This window comes from Humulus lupulus, chromosome 2 (assembly GCF_963169125.1).
Source record: "Humulus lupulus chromosome 2, drHumLupu1.1, whole genome shotgun sequence".
In the NCBI taxonomy this organism is placed as follows: domain Eukaryota; kingdom Viridiplantae; phylum Streptophyta; class Magnoliopsida; order Rosales; family Cannabaceae; genus Humulus; species Humulus lupulus.
The window spans coordinates 46,030,215-46,041,456 of NC_084794.1; positions in this window are offsets into that span (position 1 = coordinate 46,030,215).

Genomic DNA, 11,242 nt, shown 5'->3' on the forward strand with positions numbered 1-11,242 from the left:
TCTCACATATGGCTGTTGCGACGAACCTCCAACCTCCCCATACCTAACATTAGGTAGTGGAGGCTGCATCGTTCCTCCTTGAAAATCGGTAAAGCTAAAATATAGTGGAGGAGACTGGGAAGAGCGTCCAAAAATGTATTGGTTTTGATACTGAGGAGGTTGTTGCGACGACACATGTGGCAGATATGGTGGATGAGGCTGGTACTGCTGCTATGGCGGATACTGTGAAGGAGGTGGTACTGCTGCTGTGGCGGTGTATGGAGGTCAGGATGGGCGGTGTTACTCTGAGAAGACGAACAACCTTCGGATTGTGGTGGCAAATACCTCTACAGAAAACTGTCAAACCGTGGGTCATACAGATTACTGGGTTGCTCAGGTACCACCTTCTGAATCGTCTCACTCATTGCCTTCATCATCAGAGCCATAGTAGTCATTATCTTCATTAGGCGTAGCAGCAGTATTTGCTTGGAACTGACTTTGATCTGTAGAGCTAGAGGTTGTCTTTCTTGCCTTCCCTTTCGCCCTATAACCCACTCCTCTTTGGTAGTCAGATCTCTCCCCGAGTACTTTACTTAGTATCTTGTATTGATCGACCGAGGACGAATCAACGCCAGATACATTAAGAGATCCCTCACTCTGTTGTTGACTCTACCTCTCAAACTGTAACCTCTGAACCTCTGCTGCCATTTTTTCCTGTATAAAGATAACATTATAAACAAAAATTAGAAACATTAGAAACAAGAAAACAATACTATTTACTTACATAATCTTGTTGAGCTGCCTCATTGACAAAAGATTTTGTCGATTTTTTCATATGAGCATCCCTCCAAGTATCAACAACATGCGCATCTGGGTTCTCCTATACAAATGTAAACAAAATGTTTCAGAATGTGTTATTTTATAAAATTAAATTAACATCTTCACTTACATATTCGTGACACTTAGCTGCCAACGAATTTGTGCCTTGTGTTGTTACGTACTTCATTTGTTTTCTGTTTGCTTGATTTTTAGCGGAACGAGCCAAAAATCTTTCGCTAAAAAACAATTCACAAATATTCTGCCAAGCCTCCTTAGTGCAATGGTCAGGTGGCTCAGAGAGAACATTCTCCCAATCTTCTGGTCCAGCATAATATTTTTGAAGTGTTTATGTCTATTGTTCTTTCTCTCGCGATATCTTTCGCCCATCTCCTTATAGACAGTTGCCAAAACAGACTCACGTTGTGGATGACCGTCTATATTATAGTAATACTGCATTAAGAAAAAAAATTAGATGACTTTGTAAATAATGGAAATAAATAATGAAAAGTACAAGATTTGTAACTTTTTTACCCTCATACGATCAAGCACTTGATCCTTAAATTGTTGAGGTAAATCAGCAAAATCCAAGTAATGTCCCAAACACAATATGGTAACTAGAGTGCCCAACATGCGAATAAAAGCTTCATCCTCCTGCCCAACCACTTTGTTCGTCACAGGATCAAGCTCTATATCCAATGGTTTCCCGGCTTTTTTCCTTCGTTCTTCAAGAACATTATTACTAGCAAGGCCATGACCTTTTCTTCTCGTCGCTAGGGCTTTAAAATTTATTAACAATAACCAATATTAGTATTGTTGTTATATTTCTCTAACAATATAATTTCTAAAAATAATTTTGATATGAAATATTTTACCTCACTCGCAAGATGATGGTACCCTAGAAGGATCTGGCGGGTCTTGACTGTAACTCCTTGGTTACCCCAGAATAGTTACGGTGATCGGTGAACCGGAAATTTGACCCGCTACCCGAGTCCTTTGGTTAAAAACGTGTTCTAAGTGTTATTAACAGGTTAAGGTGGAAAAACAGTAAAGAGGAAAGGATATATTTTATTAAGTATATAACTGCTCATGAGCTTATTAAAACATTTCCAAGTTATTTACAACTCAAAATGGCCACTACTGTTTCAAATTTACAACTCCGCTGGCCTAAACGGCAAAAATAGGGTAAACCCTCTAGTTCCTATGAGAACTCCTTGGTCGTGGTGGTCAAGCGGCCGCATATGTACACATCACCACCTAAGCTCTCCACTCAAGGTTGGGTGAGCTTTTCTTTCCCTCCACCTGCACCACATAGCACCCATGAGCCAAGGCCCAGCAAGAAAACACAATAAAGCATGATATAATATCAACAATGATCATAATAATCATTCAGGACCATCAGTCCAAACAAATAGGTGACAGTCGCAAAAGTCACTAAATTGGGAATAACTCCCTTCAGCCTTATGACGATAGGGTCACCGGGGCTCAACAGGTAAGTAAACCTTTCATTAGCTTAAACAAGATAGGTGCTTGGTGACTGGTCACCAACATAACCTTCCTCATGACCATAGAGTCATAACCCTGGAGCATCGTTCCCTAGCCATGTAACAAGCAGTCACCTGGGCCTTATGCCCTGGCTCTCAGTAACTAGTCTTAGACCAGCCAAGCGCTTATAAGTTCATCGACCTTAGGGTCGGTCCAGTGTTAATGCCTTAGAGCCATTCAACACTGATATCGATTAGATCTAATCTTCATTCGGCCCTGCGTTCAAGAAGCTTATGCCGTTTCTGACACTTAGGTCAGTGTCCCTGACTAGTCAGTGCCATATACAAGTAATCAACATTCACTAGCATTTACTATGCAATCCATGTCCACATTCATCAACCAACATGCCTCAATAACAATCACGCATGCCATATATACACAGGGTGCATTTTTCTTACCTCAAGTTCGAGCGAGTAATATTATAAGAACGACTCCTGAGAACGATCGATCTTTTGGTTCCTTAGCGGTTATCTAATTACAACCAATTATAACCTCCATTAATGAGAATCAACATGGATAGGGTCTTAACCTAAGCACCACTCTCGGGACCTCGAAACATGCCCACATGGTGAGTAGATTCGATCCCGGGCCTTAAGGATTGAAACCCCAAGTCAATAACCCTTAAAAACACTCAAAACAGGACTTTGAAGGAACAGGGTAGCGCTGACCCCTAGCGCCCCAGCGCTATTCTCAAAACCTCCAACACGCCCAAATGCCCCCTAAGTAGCGCTGTAGCGCCCTAGGGTGGGCGCTATAGTGCTACCTCCAGACCAGGAACCCCCTGAAACGACCTTCTTCATCTCCTTCGATTCCAACCTGATTCCAAAGCTTCCAAATCCTATTTTTGATGTCAAATGAACCCAAAAACCATCCCAACATACCCCAAACATCACAACCATAGGAACCCTAGCCAAAACTCCCAACAAAACCAAGTATTCAACCTAGAAATCACAGCTGCAAAATAGAACTAAAACAGGGCAAACCAGAGAATTCTATGGTTAGAAACTTACCCAAAGCTCAGCTTATGATGCTCTTCAATGGAGGAACACACTCCCAAACTCCCAAGGCTTGCTTCCCAAGCTTGAATCCTCAAGAATGGTTCAAAAATCACAAAGAAAACTGAAGGGGAAAGAAGATACGAGAGAAGCTTCAAGTTACTCTGTTTTGCTCTCTTCTTTCACAGCCAAAATGGTTATATCTATCCTAGGGGTGAAATGACCATTATACCCCTAGGTCAATTTAAAGTTTCTAAAGGCTCCCAAGGGAAAAATTTGTATTTTCCACCTATCTCGTTAATCATAATTAACGCTATCCAATTCCCGCTATTCTCGATAATCTCAAATACCAATAATTTATATCCCGTTACCCTTTAATTCCCAGTAACGCTCTAATCATTAAAATCACCCCGAGACTCAACCCGAGCCCCGAACTTAAACTTGTTGTGACTATACCGCTAATAAATAATCCAAGATCGTCTCATGCCGAATAGCTCGAAAAAACCCACATTATAATATGGTCTCAACACATATCACCGACATGCATACAAATATACAATTATACCCTCAACGGGCCAAATTACCATCACACCCCTGCGAATTAAATGTGGACCCACATGCATGCATTTAACATCATATCATAATATAATTCACATATACATGCATAATATCATTTAATGGCATAATTAAACAAGTATGGCCCTCCCGGCCTACTAATCCCGCCATTAAATCACATCGGAGAATTCGGGGCATTACATTGACCCCCACCATCTCCACCGTGATAGGTTGCTATATCAGCTGACATTATACTTCAATTTAAAATTTATTAGTTAGTAATTAGCATTAAATTAAATTAGAAGTATATCACGTTCAATTCATATTAATAATAATTACAAAAAAAAACTTTATTATATTTCAATATATAGTTTTGTTACACAAATAGAAAAACTAAACAGAGTAATCACTATCATTTCCATCAGTAATCAGAGACACATTTTCATCTTCACAAAGCTCAACTAACAATTCATCCTCTACATCTGCGACTTCCTCATGTTCTGACATATCAGCCTCGTCGTCACCCTCTTCATCAGCTCCAACATATGCAGCAGGTTGATCATATTGCATAATCAACTCTCCGAGGTCCATAGTCAACACAAAATTTGATGAACTTGTTTCATGTACAACATCAATAACATCATTAACCTCATCAGAATTGTCCTTAATGTCCCAAATCTGTCGATGATTCACATCTTCTACAACTTTCCAATCACGACCTCTAAGTTGATCATCGAGATAGAAAACTTGCTTAACTTGAGTAGCAAGTATATATGGCTCATTACACGTAGGACAAGCTTTGTATCCCTGACCACTCCATCCAGACAAACTACTACGAGCTGGAAAATCGTTCACTATCCACAAAAGGGTTGCCCGCATCTTGAACATCCTGTTGGTCGTACTATCTCTTGTATCAACTCCGTTAACCCACAGATCCTTCAACTCATCCACCAATGGTCTCAGAAATACATCTATGTCATTACTGGGTGATTTTGGCCCAGGAATAAGGAGGGTCAACCTGAAATAATTGTCTTTCATACACAACCAAGGTGGCAGATTATAGTTTGCCAACACCACAGGTCACATGCTGTATGCAAGGTTCATGTTGCCAAATGGATTAAATCCATCAGCAGCTAAGCCCAGATGAACATTTCTGGGATCCCTTGAAAAATCAGGATGCTTAGCATCAAAGTCCTTCCACGCAGAGCCGTCCACCGGGTGTCGCATCTCCCCTTCATCTTTTGATTTCCCGGCGTGACGCCATATCATGTGTTTCGTTGTAATCCTTGAACTGTATAATCTTTTCAACTGAGGGGTCAACGGAAAGTAACGCAACACCTTGTGTGGCACTTTTTTTTCCTTTCGTCATTTCGGAAGTAATCCATCTACTACTTCCGCATACTGGACATGTCTCTTTAGATGCATGCTCATTGTAAATTAAGCAGCAATCATACTGACACACATGAATGGACTCGTATCCCAACCCTAATTTTTTCAATCTCTTTTTCACCTCGTAGTACAATCTGGGAATTTTGTTTTCCTTAGGAAATGCAAGCATTAACAACTTTAGCAATTCATCAAATATGTTGTTAGGCACCTTCCCTCTAACTTTTAGATGCAATAACTTTGCTAAAAATTTCAGGGATGAAATCCAATCACATCCAGGATACAACTCCGCTTCAATCTCCTCAAATAACTCGTCATAATACTGACTCCCACCGGGATCCCTTTCTACTTCCTTAGTTATCGGTAAAAGGAAGTCTTCCACAACGTGAATCATCTCATCGTCTTCATTCTCATCAACCACCTCATCAGCAACAATTTCTTCCACCTCACCATGAAAAATCCACTTATCATAAGCTTGATGAAAACCCCTATCGAATATGTGTGCCCGAACTACATCCAAAGATTCAAATCTATTATTATTGCATCTCACACACGGGCACCTAATTTTCCATCAAAATCTTTATGTTCCGACGCCATCCTCAAAAAATCTTCCAGACCATTCCAATATTCTTGACAACCACGATTTCTAAATGTTGTCCAAGTCTTGTCAATCGCCATCTAAAGTGTTATAAGAGTGAGTTTTAGTAATGTGAATAGGAATGGATAACAAAGGAAATTTGTTATCATTTTTGAAATCTTATTGATAACTCTACAAATTAGAGTTATTTTACCATATTTTATATGCTAATTGTTGCTTAGTTGTTGAGTATTTAATTAACTTATTAAATTTTTAAGTAATTTTAAATTTATTAGTCTTATTTTGATTTTATATAATTTTGGTGTTTTTATAGTTATTTTGTTGTAAAATATTGTAGTTAATTATTTGAATTAAGGTTGTTTAGTTTGAGGTATAAAAAATGTTGTTTTAGTGAAACTAAATATTCAATTAAATTAAGTCTTAATTAATATTTTCAATGAACTAATATGATTTATGTTATAATTGAAAATATTTGAATTTGATTTAATTTATGTTTCTTTTGTTAGGGATTTTGGTGTATTTTTGCTCTTGAAAAGCAAGAAAAATAAAGATAAAGAGTGGCATTTTTGGTGAAAAAGAGATGGATAATGGCATTTTTGAAGTATGTTTAGCCAACCCAAGCCTAGCCCAAGGCCCAAGCCCACGCCGACCCAACTCTAGCTGCCTTCAGCAGCAGCCACAAGTTCTTTCCCTCCAGCAAGTTATTTCCTTCAGCACACACCACCAACGCCAGCTGTCCCCAAATGCATGCCAGCCACTTCTCCTCAGCCTTCACATGCGCCAGTGCACAAAGCACTTCCCAGCCATCACGCCATTTTCAAGCAGCCCAATTGGGCCTCCAAACCATCACAGCAAAGCACCCTTCAACTCCTGGCCCAAGCAATTCGGCCCAACATCACTTGCCTCCAACAGCTGCCACCAAAGCCCAACTCCCCAGCCGTCTGTTACTGCTGTACAACACCTCTTGAGCCCATAAATTTGCTTATTGTCCCCTTGTCTAAAATGCCACATTTTTACCCATTTTTTTACACATTTTTCACCCCAACATCATCATTACACCCTATATTTTACCTCTACATACCATATTTATTTTATTTAATTAATTTAATCAATTTAAATTGATTATTTTAACAATCTCATTTTGGCTATAAATATGGTATTTCAAGACCATTTTAGGGTGCTTAATTTTTGGTTACCATCTTTTTTTCTCCCATTTTCTCTCTACCATTCTCTCTTCCATTTGGGTTTTTCAAGAGCATTTTGCAAGTATGTATGTCTTTTATTTTGTAATTTCTACTCTAGTTATGTGCTTCTAATCTTTTTCATAAGATTATTAAGATCATGATGAAGCAACTTGTAACTAGGTAATATTTATGTTGTATGTTGATTTCCCTTGTAATGCAACAAGTTTATGGATTTTTCTTCTTCATATATTTCTTTCATCTTAAATATCTTGTATTTTAGATTGTTAGAACATATTTACACTTTGTTCTTCATTAGTGCATAAACATAATATTCTTTGTGTAAGATGTGTTATTAAATTGTACACATTCATGCTTAGAACAAAAATATTATGTTTTGCCTTATAAGTAATGTTCATTGATTTATTTGTTATTTCATTAGATTGATTTATACTAAATACTATGAAATTATAATTTTGAAAAGTGAAGAAAAATCCTATCTTTTTATAAGAAATTTGTGCTTAAAATTATAAATCTTTTTGGAAAATGATAGTTTAAATTATTTTAACTATCACTAAAATTTGGGAATCAATATACTAATAAATATTATTAAACTTACAATTTGTGGATTCTAGTATCTTAATAATCTTTTCTTTTAACACTTATTGTCAACTCATTATTGCTTTATTTTTATTCCCTTTAATAGCTTTATTTTTCAATCTTTTATTTTATGTTCATAATATTAAAACTCATCAATCTTTGGAACTAGGTTAGAATTTATTACTTTTGATTTAAAATAGTTTTCTTTTTGATTTTAGACAACTCCTTTGGGTTTGATCTCGTGCTTACACGAAAACTATTCTATAAATACGATTCGTGCGCTTGCGAGTATAAATATTTAAAACATACCCGTTTTGGGTCCATCACTTATGCAATATTATAATATCTTATGCTCTTTTATGATGTTTTTATTAGATAATATTATTTATAAACAAATTAATATTTTTTCCTAAACTAATCTATTATTTATTCTTAATTTTTAAAACTGTTATTAAATATAATTATCAATTTCTATATTCATGTAATTTATAACTATTTAATATTAGATAATGTTATTCAATAAACAAATTAAATTAAATGATTTAATTAGATAATATTATATCAAACTTTTATTATTTAATTAATTAAATTAATAAAAAATAAATTATTATTTATTCATAATTTTTTAATTTGTAATAATAATAATAATAATAATAATGTAATTTTACAAATTAATTATTGTTTGACTTTTAGACTAATTTTTTTTTAAATAATTAGATAAATTTTATTAATCTTTATCATTCATTATTTTATTAATAATATTTTTAACTTATCATTTCTGTGCCGATATCCCTGTAATTGATGGTTGTAGTCAACAACCATCAATCACAAGCATACCGGAAGAGAGAAAATAAATTAACTTCTAATTAACTACTAATTAATTTATTTAATAATTTTCAATTAATTATAATAATACTAATTTACTCCAATTATATATATTCATTATAATTCTCATTATGTTGACATAACATATAACAAAAAAAAAAAAACTACTTTACTTAATTAAATTTCACAAAATATTTGACAGCATAACATTTTATTAATACGACCATTGCAAAAATTTTAAAATCCTGCACTCAGAAAATCACAGAACATATATTATAAAACATAAAATATTTAAAATTAACCAATTTCAATAATTTAAATTTTATCCTATTTTAAATTTTAAAATCTCAAACATATATCTAGTTATTCTTATATATGAGAAGTGTTATTCCTGAACAAACTTGAGTTTTACGATCTCTTATTACTTAATTAATATTCTAAAATTAAAATATTTTTCTATATATAATTACCAAATTAATTTTAATAATTTTAAAGTAAATTTAATTTATTTATAATAATTATATTTATATTAAACAACCATAATTTATTCATTTTTAAATTTATAATAAATTCTAACATTTTTTATTATTATTAAGTTTATTACTATAATTAAATCCAATTTATTTTTCAAATATTAATAATCGATTATTAAATGAATATAATAAGAATGAATCTTTTCCAATGACCGGTCACTTTATCATCAAAGAAAGACAAAATATTTATCATACAAAATAAATTACATTTCATAAACCATCAAATCCTCCATGCTCTCTGTGTGTCTACCATATTTACAAGTGAAAATGACATTTGTTACAAGTTTTTATGTAATATCAAGAAGTAAACCCAAAAAGAGGGAATAAATGACATTTGTTACAAGTTTTTATCAAAATTGCATCAGTCTCTGCTCTCTACAGTTCAAATGTACTAAGACTCAACAACTTTAGCATCATAAATACATGTTTGGAAATTCTACAACAAGATATATGTGGATACACAGTTGTCCTTAATAAAAAAATTGTTAATATCCTTGAAAACATATGTTACCTCAGAATCTTTGGGTATATGTTGCACAACTCGTATGACAGCTAATCCTCCCTCAAAGACCATAACAGAATTTGGCAAGCAGCTAAGCAGCAAAAAAATTTCACAAATTTAAATTAGGAGGATGGTACCTAAAACATATCAATCATAGATGGCACCAGAAATGACAGAATTGTTACCAGGACAAACCGATGGAGAAGGCACCAGCACCGCGCTTAGAATTGACAATAAAGAACGCTGGATATGTAAAACATAAGAATATTGCCAATATATATTTTCTATGAAAACTATAAAAAAAAGGAATGAACTCATGAAGCTTAAACCAATGGTTATGACCAAAACATCAGATGGGCATCAGTTAGATAAAAAATACATACTCAGACAGAACCTCTTCCACTACCTCATCATTTACAGAGATTAAAAATAAGACATTAAGATAATAAATAATAAAAGCATTAACAAGCACTCAAAAACACATTACTAGAGGATGTTACATGTGGTTAATAATGAAAATGATAGGAAATAGTCCAGTCCCCAAATGGTATATGCATTACAAGCAAGCTACATAGATAGAGAAAACCCAAAATTAATAAACAAAAAAATAGAAATATCACTGTCATTTACTAAAGAACAAAAAAATTGCACTGAAAAAAAAAAATAGTTATACATGCTTACAAAACTCCTCTGTCTCATTCATTTACTCTAAAGTTGAATAGTATATATATAAATATATATAAGTTAATAGCATAATTGGGCATTTATTCAATCCCTCACTTCAAATTGAAGGACCAAATCCCTCATTTGATGTCAACTGTTGGATTCTCTTTTAATCCTAATGGATGGTTGAATGATCATTTACTGTTCAAAAGTTGGTAAAATATCCAACTGACCTATAGCAACCTAATACTTGTTAGTTTTTTTATTTTGGATATTTTCACTCATATAAATTTTTTAATACAGTTTTATATTATTAATACAACTATTTATGAGATTATTATTAAAAAATATGAATTTAATTTAATTTATCATTACAAAATTTAATTAACTAAAATTTGTAGTTAAATTAGAAAATTAATCTTAATGAAAATTGACTAACAAAATTTCTAATAAATAAAATTCGTTTTGAAATTTTGATCAACCAATCACATGTTTTGTAAAAAAATTAACACACAATGCAATCAATCATATTTTAATAAACAGGCTTTCACATATTAAATTAAGATTTTTAATTCATAATCACACTTTTATAAATACAATTTTATACTCGCGAACTAATCATGTCCTAAATAAGTTTAGCTCATTTGTCATTTTTTTTCTTTGGGTGGAGGGCAAGTAATTTGTTTTTTTATTAACCTTATTTGCTTTACTGATTAATTTTAAAATCTATTAAATTATATACATATATAATGGTAATAATTAAAAATAATAAAACTAGTTTAAATGGTTTTAAATTTATAAATATTTAATTTTACAAATAAAAAATATTAATGATAATCATTTTCTCATTTATTAATTTTTATGTTAAAAAAACATCTAATTAATTTTATTGTTAAATACATTAATCAAAATAATTGATGTTAAACATTCTATCATCTACAATAACTGATACTAAACATTCTACCATCTACAATTTTTTTATTTTATAAAAAGAACACTTAAAATAATTAAAATACACAATTTATATGGCTCTACACTATATTATATTTTCCAACCTAATTAAT